This window comes from Amphiura filiformis, chromosome 8 (assembly GCF_039555335.1).
Source record: "Amphiura filiformis chromosome 8, Afil_fr2py, whole genome shotgun sequence".
Classification (NCBI taxonomy): Eukaryota; Metazoa; Echinodermata; class Ophiuroidea; order Amphilepidida; family Amphiuridae; genus Amphiura; species Amphiura filiformis.
In genome coordinates this window covers 1,895,287-1,912,758 of record NC_092635.1, presented here as the reverse complement: position 1 = coordinate 1,912,758, position 17,472 = coordinate 1,895,287, and the positions used below count along the sequence as shown (strand labels likewise).

The 17,472-nt window shown below is 35.9% G+C and overlaps 1 protein-coding gene across 2 annotated transcripts in view; it reads right to left on the bottom strand.

Annotated features, from left to right (window-relative positions):
- The window catches only part of LOC140158499 (semaphorin-2A-like), an 89,198-nt gene that overhangs the window by 70,971 nt on the left and 755 nt on the right, over positions 1-17,472 (bottom strand). Inside the window, exon 2 of one of the 2 annotated variants that reach the window (XM_072181599.1) lies at positions 10,843-10,894. The exons of the other annotated variant lie outside the window; for it this stretch is intronic. The gene's annotated coding sequence lies outside the window, so the exon portion shown is untranslated. The remainder of the gene's footprint in view (positions 1-10,842; positions 10,895-17,472) is intronic. 2 annotated transcript variants of the gene reach the window in all.

The window sequence follows — 17,472 nt, the reverse complement described above, 5'->3', positions numbered from 1 at the left end:
CTGATAAATATATTTCTACAGACAGATTAAATCGATAAGCCCGACTGTCGCCATTCCATGTAATCCAACGCGCATCTGAAACTACACCGGATCAAAATATTGGACACAGGTTGTTTGAACAGATTCAGTGCAATAAATGTGTATTGAAATGAGCCAAGCTGGTTTGCAAATTGCACAGTATGAATCAAATCTGAAAAATCCAGCACCAGTCAATTTTAGCCTCTCAGCCTGGCCCTTTGGCATGAAATTTTCAAAAATCCTATATCCAGGCCTAAATTCTCTCTTCAATATCTCATGAATGAAAGAATGATTTCTTCCAACTACTGAACTACATAAAGGCATCCCCTTGGCACCCTCTGGTAAGAAACAGAAAATTGCTGTATAAACTACCTAGAATGAATTTGAAATTAAATTGATTTTTTTTTCCTTCTAGGGATATTGCACTTTTCAAGTACGAAATCACCATTGGTAATTACACAAACATGTAAAGAGGCATAACAACACAAAACATCCAATTTACTATCATCTAACAAGGTAATTTGGAAAATTATTACTTCATTTGTGATCACAACTGAACTGTAAAATGAGATAATAAATTATTTTCACAAGGCCATATTAGACTTTACATACCCAGTCTTCTGTGCTGAATAATTTTGAGATTTAAAATTTCTAACAAATTACAAATCAATCACCTACAACAAAGCCCTTATTATAACATGCTGGTATGTTCATTTGAACACAATCTTATCAATGGTATGATTTTGACATTCACGTCTATGGTTTGAACTTGAGCACTGAACCCACATGATATTTGGAACTACAGCAACATAGGGGTATAGCAATAAAAATGAGCAAAATAAGCACCTGCAATCTCTCTCAAAGTTGTTGGAAAAGTTTTAAGTACTTATATATCTTTTATCTTTGGTGATGAAAAAACAAAACCCTGTTAATATGGGCGCGGCGGACAGAGCATTCAAGCATGGCAGGTCGTCTGTTTTTTGTATGCTTGAGTTCTTATGATTTTAAAAGAAGCGCTTTGAGCAACAAATTTTAAAACAGGGCTATGCTTTTAAGGGTAGATGCGGTATTGTTGGTCGAAGCAGCCAAAAAAAAAATCGATTTTTATTGTCTAAATCAATATATTATTGAAAAATAACACTTTGATGTTTTGCAAAAGTTCATTATACAAATCATATACTTTGAAAACTTGCTTAATTTATTGTTGTGAATAAGTTATGTACATTTTACAAAAGTGTTGTTGTTTTGGCCCTCTTTACAACATAACTCAAGAACCACAGGACCTACAAAATATTTCGGTGATATTTGAATTCTTCTACACGCTCGCAAGGAAATGAGCAATGCAATTGTTGCCAAAGCCCACTACCATTTGCAAGATGTTGTGAACTAGCAAATCGCAACACTTTAAAATAGTGTATTACCTTAAACCAGCTTTTAAAGTTCATCACCAGATGATAAATGTTCGCAATTTGACATAGGGAACGGTGCATACCAGTATGTAATTAAACTGCCTAATGTCTCATGAAATCGAATGAAGCATAACACATGATTTATTGCTCACTTTTTATTCTCAATCCCCATGCTCCTTTCATCAAATTATGCTGCACCATTCCCAGAAGACAAAGTTCATTAACCTGTGCATCTCTGTGAATCCCTCACTATAAATGCATCAATGGGTATTATGCATTGATGTACGAGTATGAGTATGATGTCCTCAGTTTAACATCCCAAATACCTTTACATAGCGCCTTATGATGAAGCCTCTTAGGAACATTGCAAAAATGTGAAGCTTGTAGCAAACGATGGTCTCTAGGCTTTGGTCTTTACTTTTTAGCATGCAGACCAATATACACTAAAGCTTAGGGCATGTCATCCTGAATCTGTATCCACTGCCTATCCCAGGACACCTATCGCTATTCATAAAGCAAATAATCAAGAAGGACATGGCCCCTAGCATGATAAGATCAAAGCGAATACCAAAAAAACCTGCACCAAACCAAAGTACATGCTTGGAAACAGGCTACTTTGATCGTTCCATTTCACAATAAAATTTCATGACACTGGGATGGGGCACAATTAATGCTTCATGCCTGGCTGATATTTTAATTTAAAAAATGCTGACAATTTGACCAATTTGGAGAAATCCAAGCAGGATAGCACACATTTTCAATAAAATTTCATGAAGAAGAGGCCCTATTTGCCCTGCCTTCAAAAAGATGATTTGATGGGAGGGGAATGCCATAAAAGTTAATGATTCTTACACAGTGCAATTTTCTGAAAAACTCTTTAGAAAGACTTTTGAGTCTCACTAATTAAGAAATATTTGAGAATGTAGTGTTTAGGTTAATTATATCATGTCTGAACAACAATTTGCAATTTGTACCCGTCATGAATATATTGACCAGGTTGAGGCAGACTACAATCCGAGTATCAAATACATGTACATATTCATTGGAACCAAGTCTAACCAATTTATTAAGACTTTCCAATTCCCAATCTGATATCAATTCACAAAGTTCTGTCCTAGACATAGGAAAAACACTACTTGGGTGATTGGAAGGTTGCCAGACAAGAAACGACTACATGAACTCATTCTGCCCTGCTAAGTCTAACTTTTATGTAAAGACAAAGTTCCATACAACTTTTATGTTGTATAAGACCAAGTTCCATACAATGATATTGTAGGGTTGAACAGTATGATCACCCAAATCCCATTTAATAATATAGCAGAGAAACTAGTGAAGGGGGATCAGTTATACCCTTCCACATCAGGTATTCCACCTTTAGTTGCCACCATGAACCATATCCTGGCAACCTCACTGCTCTCTGCAAAAAATACTGGAAGGGTCAAGTAACTTGACCTGTGAAGGAGGGGGCAGCAGGTGTGTACAAAGGGGGAGTGAAATTTGGGAGGCAAGGTAGCCAGGGCAAGGGTCACAGGTACATGTACTATACCACCCACCCTCTCTCCTTAAAAATATTCTATTTGAATCTTTGAAAAGTCACTCAGATTTATTTTCTTTTTCTGTCAGTTACATGATTTGGGAGTTGTCACCACTGGCAATATTAAATCATTCATAGACTTTTTAAAATTCAAAGGCATTATATGTAGGGCCTATATATTATATGTGAACTTGAAGGAAGAAGAAAACCGGGAGAAAACCACTCAGCCTGATACATGTAGGACTACTTTGCCTTGCATACCTGCTGCCCCAGTCTACACCTGAACTAAAAATTCCACAAGTAACTGCATCACATATACATGTACCTACAAATTCAAGTTCAAGTGTCAGTTTTCGCACATTCATCCCCTCCTGGACATCATAACCCAAGTCACATTATTAATGTGCAACTACAGTGTATGTGGGCATAATGTTGCTGACTTTTGCACCAAAATCTGTTGTTTTAGTGCCCATTACTGATCCTGAATAAGATTTGTTTACATTGGAGTAAAGGTACTCTCTGGCATTGCATTGGGCTTTATGAATTGCTGTTGATATAACCTTTCGCTAACCTCTTGAAAAATGGGAATTGGACCTGCTCAGGTGCTCAACAAAATTTGTGATTTAAGTGTGTAGGAAGTTATAGTTTGATCCTTACTACATGAGCAGAGTTACAAAAGTAATGTTGAAATCAATGCTTTAGACCACCTATAAACCTAAACACAAGAAGCGTATCAACATGTCAAACTTTCAACAAGCATTTAGAGCCATGGCAAAATCCCAACTACTAGTCAAGTATCAATAGCCAGTAGTGACCAGCGGAGCCTGGGCCAACGCCGACACAGGTTTCTCCCAATGCGCATAGTTCGCTGCTCTTGCTCGAAATTGAGAGGAAAGTGGGCCAGTTACTTCCATGCTTTAACTACCATGGTGCAAGATTATTTTGCATTATTTATTTGTGGGAGTGCATGCAATGAATGATGAAGACCTCATAGCCCGTTTGGATCAGGATAACGAAGGAGTTCACACCTGGCTGTTCACAAACCCTGCCCTGTGTATCATGGGATGATGGGATAATAAAGTTGAATGCTTAAAAATCAAAAGCTGATGAGTAGGCCTATCACAGATCCTGGACAGCATATTTCCATGATCTATCCAGGGTAGTTATAAAACTGCAGTTCAGCCAGTTAAATGATCCTGTAAAACACTTGTACTATGTTCATGTGCTCAAATTATGTGAGAACAAGTTAAGGATCAAGGCAGCTGCTAGCTTTAGGATAAAATCCACTGGACTATTTATTGAAAGATATCAGTATGAAGCAGGTGATATGATTGATTTACCCGGGATAGAACCAGGCTCTACACCACCAGGACCTAGACAAGGATCTTTGCACAACAATGAAGGATCATGGTGCATGAAGTTTACAGCCCTATTATAAAACATTTCGAATGGGAACATGCCTGTACTTATTGCATGACATAGGGTAGAGATTGGGGCATAAGGGTAATGTACTTTACAGTAAAGAATACTTTGCCAATTACCATATCCTAGCTGTAGAGACCTTTACTACCATTGCATTGCATTGCAGGGGCAGATCTACTTCTAAATACAACCCATAAGCGGACTCTCTTACCCAGGTAGTGAAATCTTGGCCAGATACCGAAACCCGCCAGAGAATGCTACCTTACCCTGCTCTATAATTCACTACTTTTATCAAAGCAAAGAGCAAAGATCCTTTTAGGATCTTTGAACAAAGTCTGTCAGCACTCTTGTCAAAATGCTGGTAGTCACCACAGATACCGGAACACCTTTTCTTCCCATGACAAAAACATCAAGAGGAAAAGGGCGGACAAGGCAGTCAAAACCTCATTAAATTGTGCATGGTCATACATGATTAGTTCACAATTACACCAAAAATAACACCTTTTTTGTCTTTTTCGTTACTGTGCAAATTGCCTCAGGCGGGTTAAATTGGGTCCTGATAGTGATATTCAACATATCACTCCCTGTTGAACCTCACCCTATTCTGTTGAAAACCAAACCACCTTGTTGATTGTGAAACCTAGATAAGAATCAGTGTAGAAAAATGGGTCTTTTAGCCACACAATTGACCAATGATGAGTAACCACAATGCCTAAATGTGACAAGGCTAACAAAACCTGTACAAAGGTTTAGGAAACAGTGATTCATCAATTAGCGTACTTGGAACTAAAAACTTGTTAATCCCTAAAACCATCATATAGACTTGGTGTGCAAAACAGTGTGTTGGTAGAAACATTATAATATTATAAAGAATTATAAATAGATGCCTCTGGTTAATAACATCAGAAATAGCTCCCTTATGGGCAGATGTAGCAGACTTTTGTTGTTTCATGCTACACCCTACTTTATATGAACATTTAAGGCCAAAACAAAATTTGTTTGTTTGTCCATAGAGGCTTATGAAACAGTTGGGTCGGTAGGTTTGATTTTTTTTTTTTTTTTTTTTTTTTTTTAGATATTGCACTTGACAATTTGAAGACTGGTAAATAAGTCAAAACACACAGCACTTTACTGGTTTAACTCTTGAGATGGTTCTGCATGTTATACTGTTCATTTTCTTTACATTTTCTTTCTTTAAATTTATACTAACCACTGTTTTATACGGTGTCCCATTGATGCCAAAAAAAAAATCCAAAAAATTAAAAATAAACAAATAAAAAAAAAATCCAAAAAAAAAAATCCAAAAATCGGTCGGTCGGACGTGGACAAACAAACAATTTCTTTTTTGGCCTAATTTACAGTACATACTAGTATACAGTAGAATCTGCTTGAAAATTTAAAAAGTAACATACAGCAGCTATAGCATATCTGCTGCCACCACTGCAAATTCATTTTTTTCTTTGTATTTTAAGGGCTATTTTGACTTCTATACAAGGTCATTATTATTGAGCAAGGTCATATCAAACAGAGAAAAGAACAAATAGAAACAAAGACACTAATATAATAATTGTTAGTTGTAGAGCAGCTGGTAGATAAATGATTTCTGGTGTATTCATAGAGCAAAAATGGTGCCAGTGAATACAAATTACTCAGTACTAAAATTTCAACAATTCTGTAAAAAAGATGTTAGGGTTTGATTTTGAGTCACAATTTTACTGACTTGCATTACATTCATGATTTACTGATTGTACCTGTTTTTTATAGTTTTCAAATGTTTTTATCTACGTAATTTGAATTTTTCAAGAAAAATTATGAAATTTTTGATCCTGCAAAACATAGAGCACTTTTAAGTGTTGAGAGGGTTTAATAAAACACTGGCCTTTGATTAATACCAAAGGCTGAGCAAATTATGAATATTGTAATTCTATAATGGACAGGGATTATTAGATTGGGTCAACTGCAAATTTATTAAGCAGCATGCTCTAGTTTATTTTTGACAGTGACATTGTGACTCTAGGAGGCACACACAGAATCCAGGAATTGGATTTCACTTGCAATTGTGTCCAATTACTAGTAATTTAGGGACTTGCCCTTTTTCCAGGAAGACTTGCATCATGGCTGCAATTTTATAGTTCTAGTTTCAGCATAATATTATGTGCTTTTATTTTTCATGCACATCATTTTTTGAAAGCTGAAAATACAAAATATATTTTTAAAACACCTTGGATATACACGTAGGGCCTACCAAACTAGTTCACATTCAAGGATTAAAAACAATTCTGATTTTAGAAATGAATCATATTTAGACCTTGAACCAATTCCTGCAATGGTACTTGTTTTATTGTTAAAATTCAAATTCAACCTTCATGTAGATAAGTTAGTACCCCCCATCCAGGTCATTTAAAAAAAATTCGGGAATCTTTTTTTTCAGGAATTTATCATCAGTTGACTCACCCTGTATACACAACATTTCTGTGGCCTGCATAGTAAATGTAGGTCATGAGTATGATGAGAGGCATACCATGGCAGTTCATTAGGACTTCTTAATTGGACTCAATTTGGCAAGGGCACAGGAATGATATCACACTTAGATATGTCTAAAATGTGACAATATGAATTAAAATTCCTGTAACATTTCAGCATCAATTCAATAATACAAATTCTTCTCTGCTGAAAGGAATTATATTGCCAACTTAACCTACAAGTACTATGTCCGGGACAATGTCACAAATAAGCTTATTTTTTCTTAACAATAAGCATATCCATGACTGTGTAGGTTTCTGTATATTTAGGCTGAAAACAAAACAAAAATACAGTTGTGTCATCAATTTGTAGCAGGTTCCACAAAACATGTAGATCAGCCAATCACCCCACTCTGAACCCTAGCCCCCCCAAAAACCCTACTTTACATGTATTTTGACAAAATATGATACTTTACTGTGCATTGCACTTTGCACAAAAACAGCCAATTTGAAGAAAAAAATGCCTTTACCTCATACCAGACTGATTGATGTCCACACTTATAATACATGTACTTAAAACATTCACTTGCCTATCAAAAATGACAGTATTCTAAAAATAATTTTAAAAGAATTATCGTCAACTTATGACATAAATTGAATGGGTGACTTGCATCCTGAAACATTATGTCATTTCCCCAACAAAAAATCTTTCTGATGTTCATATTTCTCAGTGTATGCAATAATTATTAGCTTCAAACTGATAGTCATTTCCACTGACACAATTTGTTAATCTAAAATCCAAAATCATAAAGCCTTTGAGGCATAATTAAAGAAATGCTCCAGAGTGTTTTGACTTGATTAACTTCCAAATTAAATTTCTGCAATGACAACCCTATTATTCTTCTTACAAAATTAGAAATAATGTATAAATTACAACTCTAGTGAAATGCAGAGCAATTGTTCACCCTATATTACAATATAACAAAGTACATGTACAGAGGGTGCTTCCTACGGAAAAAATTCATCAACATTAGTGCAATCGACCCTGGAGCTGTACTTTTGTATTGCTTCCACTACGACAAATAATTTCAATGAAAAACCTTCACCATAACAAAGACCGTAGAAATATTTCACCATATTTGATATACAAAAATCAATTTCTGATATCATACATGTATGCGCTGTTCTATACATTGGGCAGACCCACCCTTATGTCATCAGCTGGTTTCTAATGGATCTAATTTAGCCTTCTATACAACTGAATATTATTCAAGATGTATGAAGCATTAATAATTAATATATAAAAGGATTTGGGTGGCTGCAAAATATAAGTACACAAAGAACCGAGTTGAAAAGGAGGGAAAATATTACCTCATATCATAAGGGATTAGCTTACATGGTCCATTACCAACAAAATGAAATAGTTGAAATTGTAGGTATTGATCTTCAATGGAATCCATTTTGACCACACACTTCAAGGTGTTGCACCTATATTAAGTGTTAGATATCACAAAACACACACACTAATAATATAATAGAATTTACCTGTTGATCAGGCAGTTTTGGAGTGAGGCAGGACTCTGGAATAAGCTTTATTATTCAAGTATTTGATCTATTTATCTGCAAATCAAGATTCAATGACAACTAAATCAACCAATTTGAAATTGTATGTATCTATTGATCTACAAGATAGCAGTTAAATTCTTGTGTAAACACTTCAAGGTGGTAAATCTATGCATATTTAATGCCTATATGCTAACAATTCCGTTATTAATAGATAAATAGATATATAATAATATAGAATTATTTGGGGCAATTGCTTCGTACATGTTGTTACAAATCCTTGTGTGGAAACTGTTCAAACTGTTTCTGTACCTGTGCTACGTTCATACATGTACATTTGATATTCCATGTACACTAATGTCACCTGATGACATGTTGTAACATCTTCAAAACATTTAAATATTCAGCATGAGCATACACAAGGAAATTTAACACTACCTCTACCTGGTACATGAAGTCATCACTGTAACCATGAAGTTGAGCCATTACCCTATCCTGAACCCTAAAGGTACAGAATATTTAACACAATACCCAATCCTAACTACATTTTAAATCTATTTTAAAACTAACTATATACCACACCCCATTGATATACCATTGTGACACTAAATTGCTAAGGTCATATTGTGCAAAATTTACCCCCTATAATAAAAAAAACAAAAACCGAAAACATGGTATGCAGGCATTCAAGTAAAAAGTCCGGAACCAGAATTACCAACATGCACCTCCATGTAGTGTGAAAGAAGATCAGTCCAAAGAAAGGCAGCCAATATTTCAGGTTACAGGCCTTCCTTTTCATACCCAATTTCTTTTTGATACCACTCACATGATGTATGTTTTCAAAACGAAAATAAGACTACAAAAAGGAAATTGCAGATAATGTTATTGTAAATGAGGAGGAACTGAAATAAAAGTTTCTACTTCTTGTTTCGTTGGTACAATACATGCATCTTTAAATAGTTTCATTTAAAAACAATGGCTCTGCCAAGATCATACAAAATGAAGTCTGAATAGAGATCAAGATCATTCATGTAGACCTAATTCTATAACCATGATATCTGGAGAAACAAATGAAAACCAAGTGACTAAACTGCAGCAAAATCGCTTGATCAAGCCAAAGAACATCAAGCATGATGTACATCTTTTTCCAATCACCATTCATCAGTTCATGCTTCAAGTGATTTTTACATAGGAACCAACAGCTACATGAAGCATTCCATGTATACTTCAAGCTAGCCTTTAAACATTACTAGATGTACTGCATTTATGTCTATGTCCCTCCAACTTGAAGCTCAACCCAACAATAACATTACCATTGGCTGACATATTTTTGAGTAATATGAAGCTCTATTGATTGGTAATTTTGCAAGTGGCTGCTTCATTTCTCAAGCTGCTGGGCAAGTTGCTACATCCAACCACGACATGATATGAAAACAACTTGGTTGGAATCAATCAATCCATGTAAATTAAATCAAAATATATAGATGCATCTTTCTGTCCATTGAAAAAGATGTATGTTTTCAGAGAGCTGAAAAGAAAATAAGGGTGGGGAGGGGCAGAAAAGGATTAGACGAGGAGAAAAGGTGTATAGAAGAGATGCTATCAGTATCAGATGAAAGCAGAGGGAGGGATGAGAGAAATTGGGATGTCTGATTTGCTGAGATATCTTCACCAAATTATAACATACATGCTTGCATACATGCATATCACGTACATCACAATCAAATTGTAGCTTCCTGTTGACTGTTCATTTAAGGGGGTACTACACCCGTCGATTAATTTGTGTCTATTTTTGCATTTTTCTCAAAAACTAATAACACAGTGGTAACAAAAGTTATGTATATTTTAGGGGCAAGGAATCCAATTACTACACTGGAATTTCAGTGAACCAAGACAACCGGTTTGTTATTTATGATCAGAAATAAGGTACCGCTAGGATGTACCTCGTTTCCTCGTGTATATATACTGTTACCGCTTGTCTTGAGTCACTGAAATTTCACTGTAGTAATTGGATTCCTTGCCCCAATAATATATACATAACTTAATACCAGTGTGTAATTATTTTTGAGAAAAATGCAAAAATAGTCACAAATTTACCACATGGGTGTAGTACCCCCTTAAAGCATTTAAATCTTATAGCTCATAGACAATAATTACACATGCACGATTTAATCATCTTATTCTTGTCGTCAAATTGTTTCAATCCATCTTTACCAAATGCAACAAATGCTATATTTACTATTCTCAATGAGTGATGGCTTAACCTTATCAACCAATCAATGTCACTAAGAATAGGTAGAAAACAACAGTAGCATCAGCACCAGTAGCTAACCAACGGATAGACTGACGTCATCTTCAATCAACGTCTGTTTTCTTATAATTACACCTACAAGCAACAAGACCTGCAGAACTGAAAAAGAAGCAAAACGCCTACCTTTACTTCCAATTTACTGTTACCCGCTCCTAAAAATACCCAGATTATGAGCCTGCATGCAACAAAAAGATAACAGAATAGATGCAATTCATCAGAGACATGGCCTAATTCCATAGCTTATTACAGCTCTTGCTTTTTACAAGTGTTATATCAAAATACCTTGCATATGGGGACACAAGCAAGCAAATCAAGTCACAAAATCAGTTTTTATTATTAATATCCTTTTCTCTACAAGACTACATGATCATATCACAGACTACAATTTGCTGAAAATGCCATTGAAATTGCCATTGAACTGGTGGTTCTTGCATTTAATTATCATATCATGTTGAAGAAAACAGTCAAATACATGAGAAGTACATCAGTTCTTTCAAACCAAGGCAATTTGTGTGAAAAATGACTTGTTTATCTTGATCACACCATATTTAAGCAACTTGAACGTGACCCGATGACATTTTGTGAAGTTTAAATTTTAACAACGATTTCCAATATAGTTAAATGCCAACCTATACAAATATGATGAAGATGGAGATCAGAATCTAGATTACATGTAGGACATGAGCTGTCATTTATTACATTCTGAGAGATGTGGCGGTTACTGGGATAATTATTCCAATGTCATGTTACTTAAATTTAAAGAATTTCAATGCTAAATCTATTAGTTCTATTTGTATCCAATATTCATTTGACATATTCTGTAATTAAAGGTAGTTTTACAGGGTATTACATGTAGATGCAATGCAGCCTATATTACATTGCATGTTGCTCTATGAGCACATTATATGTATTCGCTGTCGTAGTGCACATTAGTAACCATTGGTTACTGCTCCAAGCCTGGGCTCATACACGTGTGTATATCCCGAATTTTGATATGCCATACATGTAGGCTTTGTGTTGTGATCATTTCGAGCAGTGGTTCGTAACAAAGAAAGCGTGATCCAGTTGACCTAGCAACAGTCATATTCTAACGTGCACTACAGCAGCGAATTGGGCATAACTGTCTTTTTGGTCCAATTTAAAAGCGTATATTACTGTTATTACATGTATACAGGCTCCTGTGTCTAGGTCCACAATGCATGTACTTGTTTATACCAGACAATGCAAATTGTTTTGGCTCAGCAACACATTAAGGTAATTAAATGGAAAGCAGGTCAGGGAAGTATTTTGGATCAAATGACAAATTGCAGTTTGCAATTTATCTCTCCACAAATAATTTTAAACCTAGATGTATTGCAATATTGTTACGGTATAACATCTCTTTAAATTCTAATTTATCTTGTCTCATTTAAATGACAATGATTAATAACATTTTAAACAAATAATGGAATTACGTATTATTACAATTGGTTTGTTATTATTAGTTGTTGTGATTATAAATGAGACAAGATAATGCTATGTACATGTACATGTACTACATGTATGGTCAATACAATACAATATACACACAAATTTGCATTATACAGTATATGTGTCTTTTACTGTTGAGAGGGACTTGTGCAGAGACCTTACATTATTGAGGCTATACTAAGGCTGGCATTTTTGGGCGGGCTTGCGGGTACCCGCCTGAGATTACATTACCGGGCAGGAAATACCCTGCCGGGTACCAAATTAAAAAAAAATTAATAAAAATTAATGATAGGTCCAGGGACACTACAAAACCGAAAAAATAAAAAACTTTAAAAAAAAAAAAAAAAATTGTTGTTTTTTGCAATTTCGGGTACCCGGTTACCCGCCCGAAAAATGTGCCGGGTACCCGGGTACAAAATTACCCGAAAATGCCAGGCCTAGGCTATACTGTACATTCTTCAACTAGATTACAGTGTTGTCATTACGCCAGTCGGGGTTGCCGATACCAAAACAAATTCCCCACAAATGATTTTTTTTTCATCAGAGTAAAAACCAAAAAAAAAAGTTACGAGAGATACACCTTGCCTATTCCCTGATCCCTCATTTTCGCTAAAAAGATTGCCCAGGGGCCACTCCAAGCCTGGAAACAAGCAGGCGCCGAGCGACATTTGGTCTGTACGCATGCGTGAAGTAAAAAGGTGTGTTTTTTTAGGCAAGACAAGATACGTGTGTGATGAATTTAGGGTCTAAAAACCACTGATTTTTAAGAATAAGGGTAGTTTTCTTAAACTGAACAACTTGTTTAGGGTACTATTCAATTTTTTGGTAAATTATGAGTCCAAAAAGGGTACATTTTCTTCATTTTTCAGGGACTGCCTTTTTTGCTCTCCTTATCTGATATAGGAGAGTGATTTTTAGCTCTCCTTAGTTGACCATTCTCTCCTTACCTTCTATTGTAAATTTGGTCTATCAGCTCTCCTTGAAGGCTCCAGAAGATCTATTTAATACTCTCCTGCAAATTTCAAAAGACAGTCCCTGATTTTTACTAGCCAAAAACTCATTAGAGGGTAAATTCTATATTAAATTACCTTATTAATAATTAAGGGACTAAATTTGCTGGTAGGGTAAAACTTGTTTAGGGGATGTTAAAAAAAATTGGTCACACATCTTTTTCTAGGGTCTGTGATTCGAGTGTACCTTATCATACTTGAGTGCCCCCCCCCCCGGAAGATTTTGCCCGGGCCCGAGCCAGTGCTCTAATTCGATAGTAAAATTAGCCAGCACTCAACTTGGGCTAGCTGCAACCCTGTTCTATTTATAAAAACTAAAATACTGTCTGGGAAATGCATGGTAATTAAAAATCCAAAACTAGCATTTTTAGGGTGCATTAAAATCTAAATGAATCATATTTGTATGTCAAAAATCACACAGTTCTGTATCTCATTTTTATGTTTACACATGGTATTATAGCAATGCAAGGTGAGTTTACATTTTACCCCAGAGGCTTCCAATTCAATAAAATACAATGAACTCTGATTTATTATCAAATATCAATTTAAATATAACAAACAAATGTAATGTTTAGAGTAAGAACAAGGCATGCAAGCACACATTTCTTCATTTACATTGAGGGTGAGATAATCATGCCAACATATGCATCAACACTTACATGCTCACCATTTGCAAACTCTGCTTGAGAGGGTACTTATTTGAGACATATTTTATTCATTGCACACAATAAAGTAATTCAATGGTTACAAAATTATTCATTGATGTTAGAATCGTTGGGCCCAGATGATTCCATGGTACAAAATGTTTAAGTATGTGGTAACATTATCGATGTTGTGACCTGTGACGATGCGTTCCATGCAATAAAATGTTGAAAACATGTAAATTTCTTGACAATTCTACCGAATTTATGAACATTGCTATTTTCAATTCAGGACACAGCTTTCTTATGCTCAAGGAGACTGGTATCAATCTCGCGTACCAAGGCTTGACAACCTTTTTCACTGAACGTATGCAAATACACACAAAAACCGGCATGAATTTCAACTCAAATAAACCTACAAATTGCAAAATTTTACAAGCAAATGTGGGGAAATTAAACGTAAATTAGCGGCCGTCTTTAAAAGTAGCCAAACAAAAGGACTCATTACTCAAGGTTTAGACTCTAGCGAAGTTGATTATATCGAACGTTAAAACGGTGCACAATCACAAACTGAACACGATCTTCGTTTAAAAGGTTTAAAAAAAGGTGTTTCTTCTGCATTTTTAAAAAGAAAATAATAAAAAAAGGAGGCGATAGCCAAGGCGATGGCCAAAAAGGAAGCAGGCAGGGATGAGAAACCTGTAATTTCTGTTACTTGGCCTAACTTCTTTTAACCTTTTTTCTTTATTTTTAAAAGTACGGTAGTAGTTCTTCTCTGGTTCCAACCTTGAATAACTTGTAATTTTCCTATTTTTGTAAAGAGAGAGATACTAATACTTTGAAAATAATTTTGTGTAGTTAAGGAGTACCGGGGGGCAACTCAACGATCTGCCATGGAGAGTTGAGAACAATGTTTGGTTATTTGCAGATGACTGCGTATTGTACACGTTTGGTAACACCGAAGATGAACTACGGTACTCGCTCTTCAAGAAGACCTGAACTGCACAAAAAGCGTAGGAAAGCTTGCCTATTATCCTTGATGTTGAAGATTCAGAATGGATCTGTGGGCATTAGCCAAGACACATGCCTCACAGACTGCAACAACACCAGAACAATAACATGATACACACAATCCAAACTTCAAAGGGTCAAGGCAACCCAGAATGTTTTCAATACTTACCGTACGGTACTCTACATTTCACACACAACTATTGACTGGAACACCCTGTCAGAAGACATGTATCACAACAGCACCTTCACCGCAGTTTCATGATGGGAGGCAGCTCATGAAGCAATATTTCGAACACTCACATTAATCATGCGCAGTCACCCACGCACATCTGACACCTTAATTAGGTAGTGATAGTGCATTTTACGGTCGAATAAACGTGAAACGTGTAAACGTAGACACCCTTAATTCTATGAATGAACCCCTAATTAATCAGTGGGAGCTGGTAGCATAAGACGTCCGCCTAGAGATCGGAAGGTCGTGGGTTCTATTCCCATGCCGGCACATTCCCTTGCTGTTTTTTCAAGTTGGGGTGTGTGCCGGTCGGGATTTGTATTTATTTGTTGCCATGTTTAATTGTAGGTATGCCAGGTGAATTCAAATTTGCCATCAAACTGCATCATTTTATATCAAATTAAAGCCCTTCAGTAATTAAAAAGAAAGCCAAAACTGAAAATCTTTTTGTCATAAAGCACTTTCCGTAGCAACGTAAATCTTGTCAAAGATTGACTTTCATCAAAAAGATTCAACTAACAAAACATTTCGATGGTGTTTCTAGATCTTAGTCTCATGATGATAGCAGCTTTTCTATGTGGAACTGCTAATGCTATCAAAATCCCTCTAAAATTCCATGTGCGAGTGTCTCATCACCATAAAAAATCATATATTTGGGTCAAGTGAAGTATAGACAACATATCTATAAATGTAGGTTTCCTTGACCTGCCCATCCCCATTGTGTTTATTTGTTCTTGTGCAGGATGTGTATCCCGTCCCCATTACCTACTTTACTCCTTTGAAGAATAGACTTTTTGCAGGACATCCTCCCTGAGGGGCATTATTAGTCCGAATAATCAGACCCAGAACAAAATATTAATTTCTGACATGATCGTGTACTGGGTCTGAACTGTTTCCATATGAAATCTTGATGGCAAATTGGACAATAGAAGCACATGGTTCTACGTGACAGCTTTTTAATCCCTATTCAGGTTACGTGAATCACGCTATTGTGGACCATCCTTCTGATACTTGAGTGTTTGGACAAGCGGAACGGTTTTTGTCTACCTCTCTGTTTGTAAACAAACCAGGAGGTCGAAATCGCCTCCTCGCATATCTGAAAGTCAGCGTAATAGTACGGCACTGGGGCATTATCATCCCATTCATCATACATGCAATGCATGCATACGTGATAAAATGTTTTGACATGACCCTGTCGCACAAAGTCATACAAAGTTTCTTGTCATTTGATTGGCCAACCATCATGACCACTATTGATTTTTTCTACTATTTTTAGTGGCCAGAGCTCTGCAAAAGGACTATTGCACTCCGCGTCCGTGCAATAGTTATTTTTCCATTGTACGATGCGGAGCTACTGTCATAGCAACGCTAACCGACGCGCGAATATTAAATTTTCAGTTTCGTATAGGATATAGTAAAAAGCATTTACAAAGCTGCATTTTGTAGAAAACCCCATTGAAATTGAACTTGCAGTTCCAAAGAAAGCAACTTAAGTGTTTCCAAAACAACTGAAAACAGAAGGAAATATCTCAAAATCAATATTTCTGTCTTCCAACTGATTTTGTTTGATCCCATACAAATACATGTACATGAATATTTTTCGGCTACCAGCGTTGCCTGTCATGCTTGTTGTAGTGAACTAGTTAACTACACACCCGGGACTCACGATGAACAACCCGGGTGAACACTGAACAACAATCATCATTGCAGACCAGGGTCTTAGGCAGGATTTGAAGGTTTGGGTGTGTAAATTAAAAAAACTGGGTGTGTAAATTTAAGAGTTGTGTACAAAGTATAGGCCATGGGCAAAACCTGTGTGTGTATTTACAAATTTGGGTGTGTAAAACACTCCCTACATGGCTGGCTGCCTAAAGCCCTTGTTGCAGACTCATTTTTCACGGTTTTTACGACTGTTTTACCAACTTCAAACTTGCTGATTTTATGTTTGAAAGCCATTTTTCATGTTTCTGGTAAATAATGAATTTTTTGCAAATAATAAAAAAAATATATGCGGTAGGTTTTGGAACATGCGGGCGGTGGACGCAAATCTACTTCCCATGGGCCTAAGCCCTAAGTCATCAAAATAAATTTCGGGAACATTAAACTTCACAAAGAATTGTTTTAATATATATGAAACCGGGATTTGAAAATTGGCGGCGATTGACCGTTCCTCACTATATCATCTATCCACACAGCCACAGACAGTAGGCTAACCTAGATAGATCCCGGGGGATAGATTTCTTGATCAAAATTTAAAAGGGACATATCTGACAGTAAAAACTAAACATTTTTAGGTATGACAGGTGAATTCAAATTTGCCATCAAAATACATCATTTTATATCAAATTAAAAAATTTAAAGCCCTTAGAAAGCCAAAACTGAAAACCGT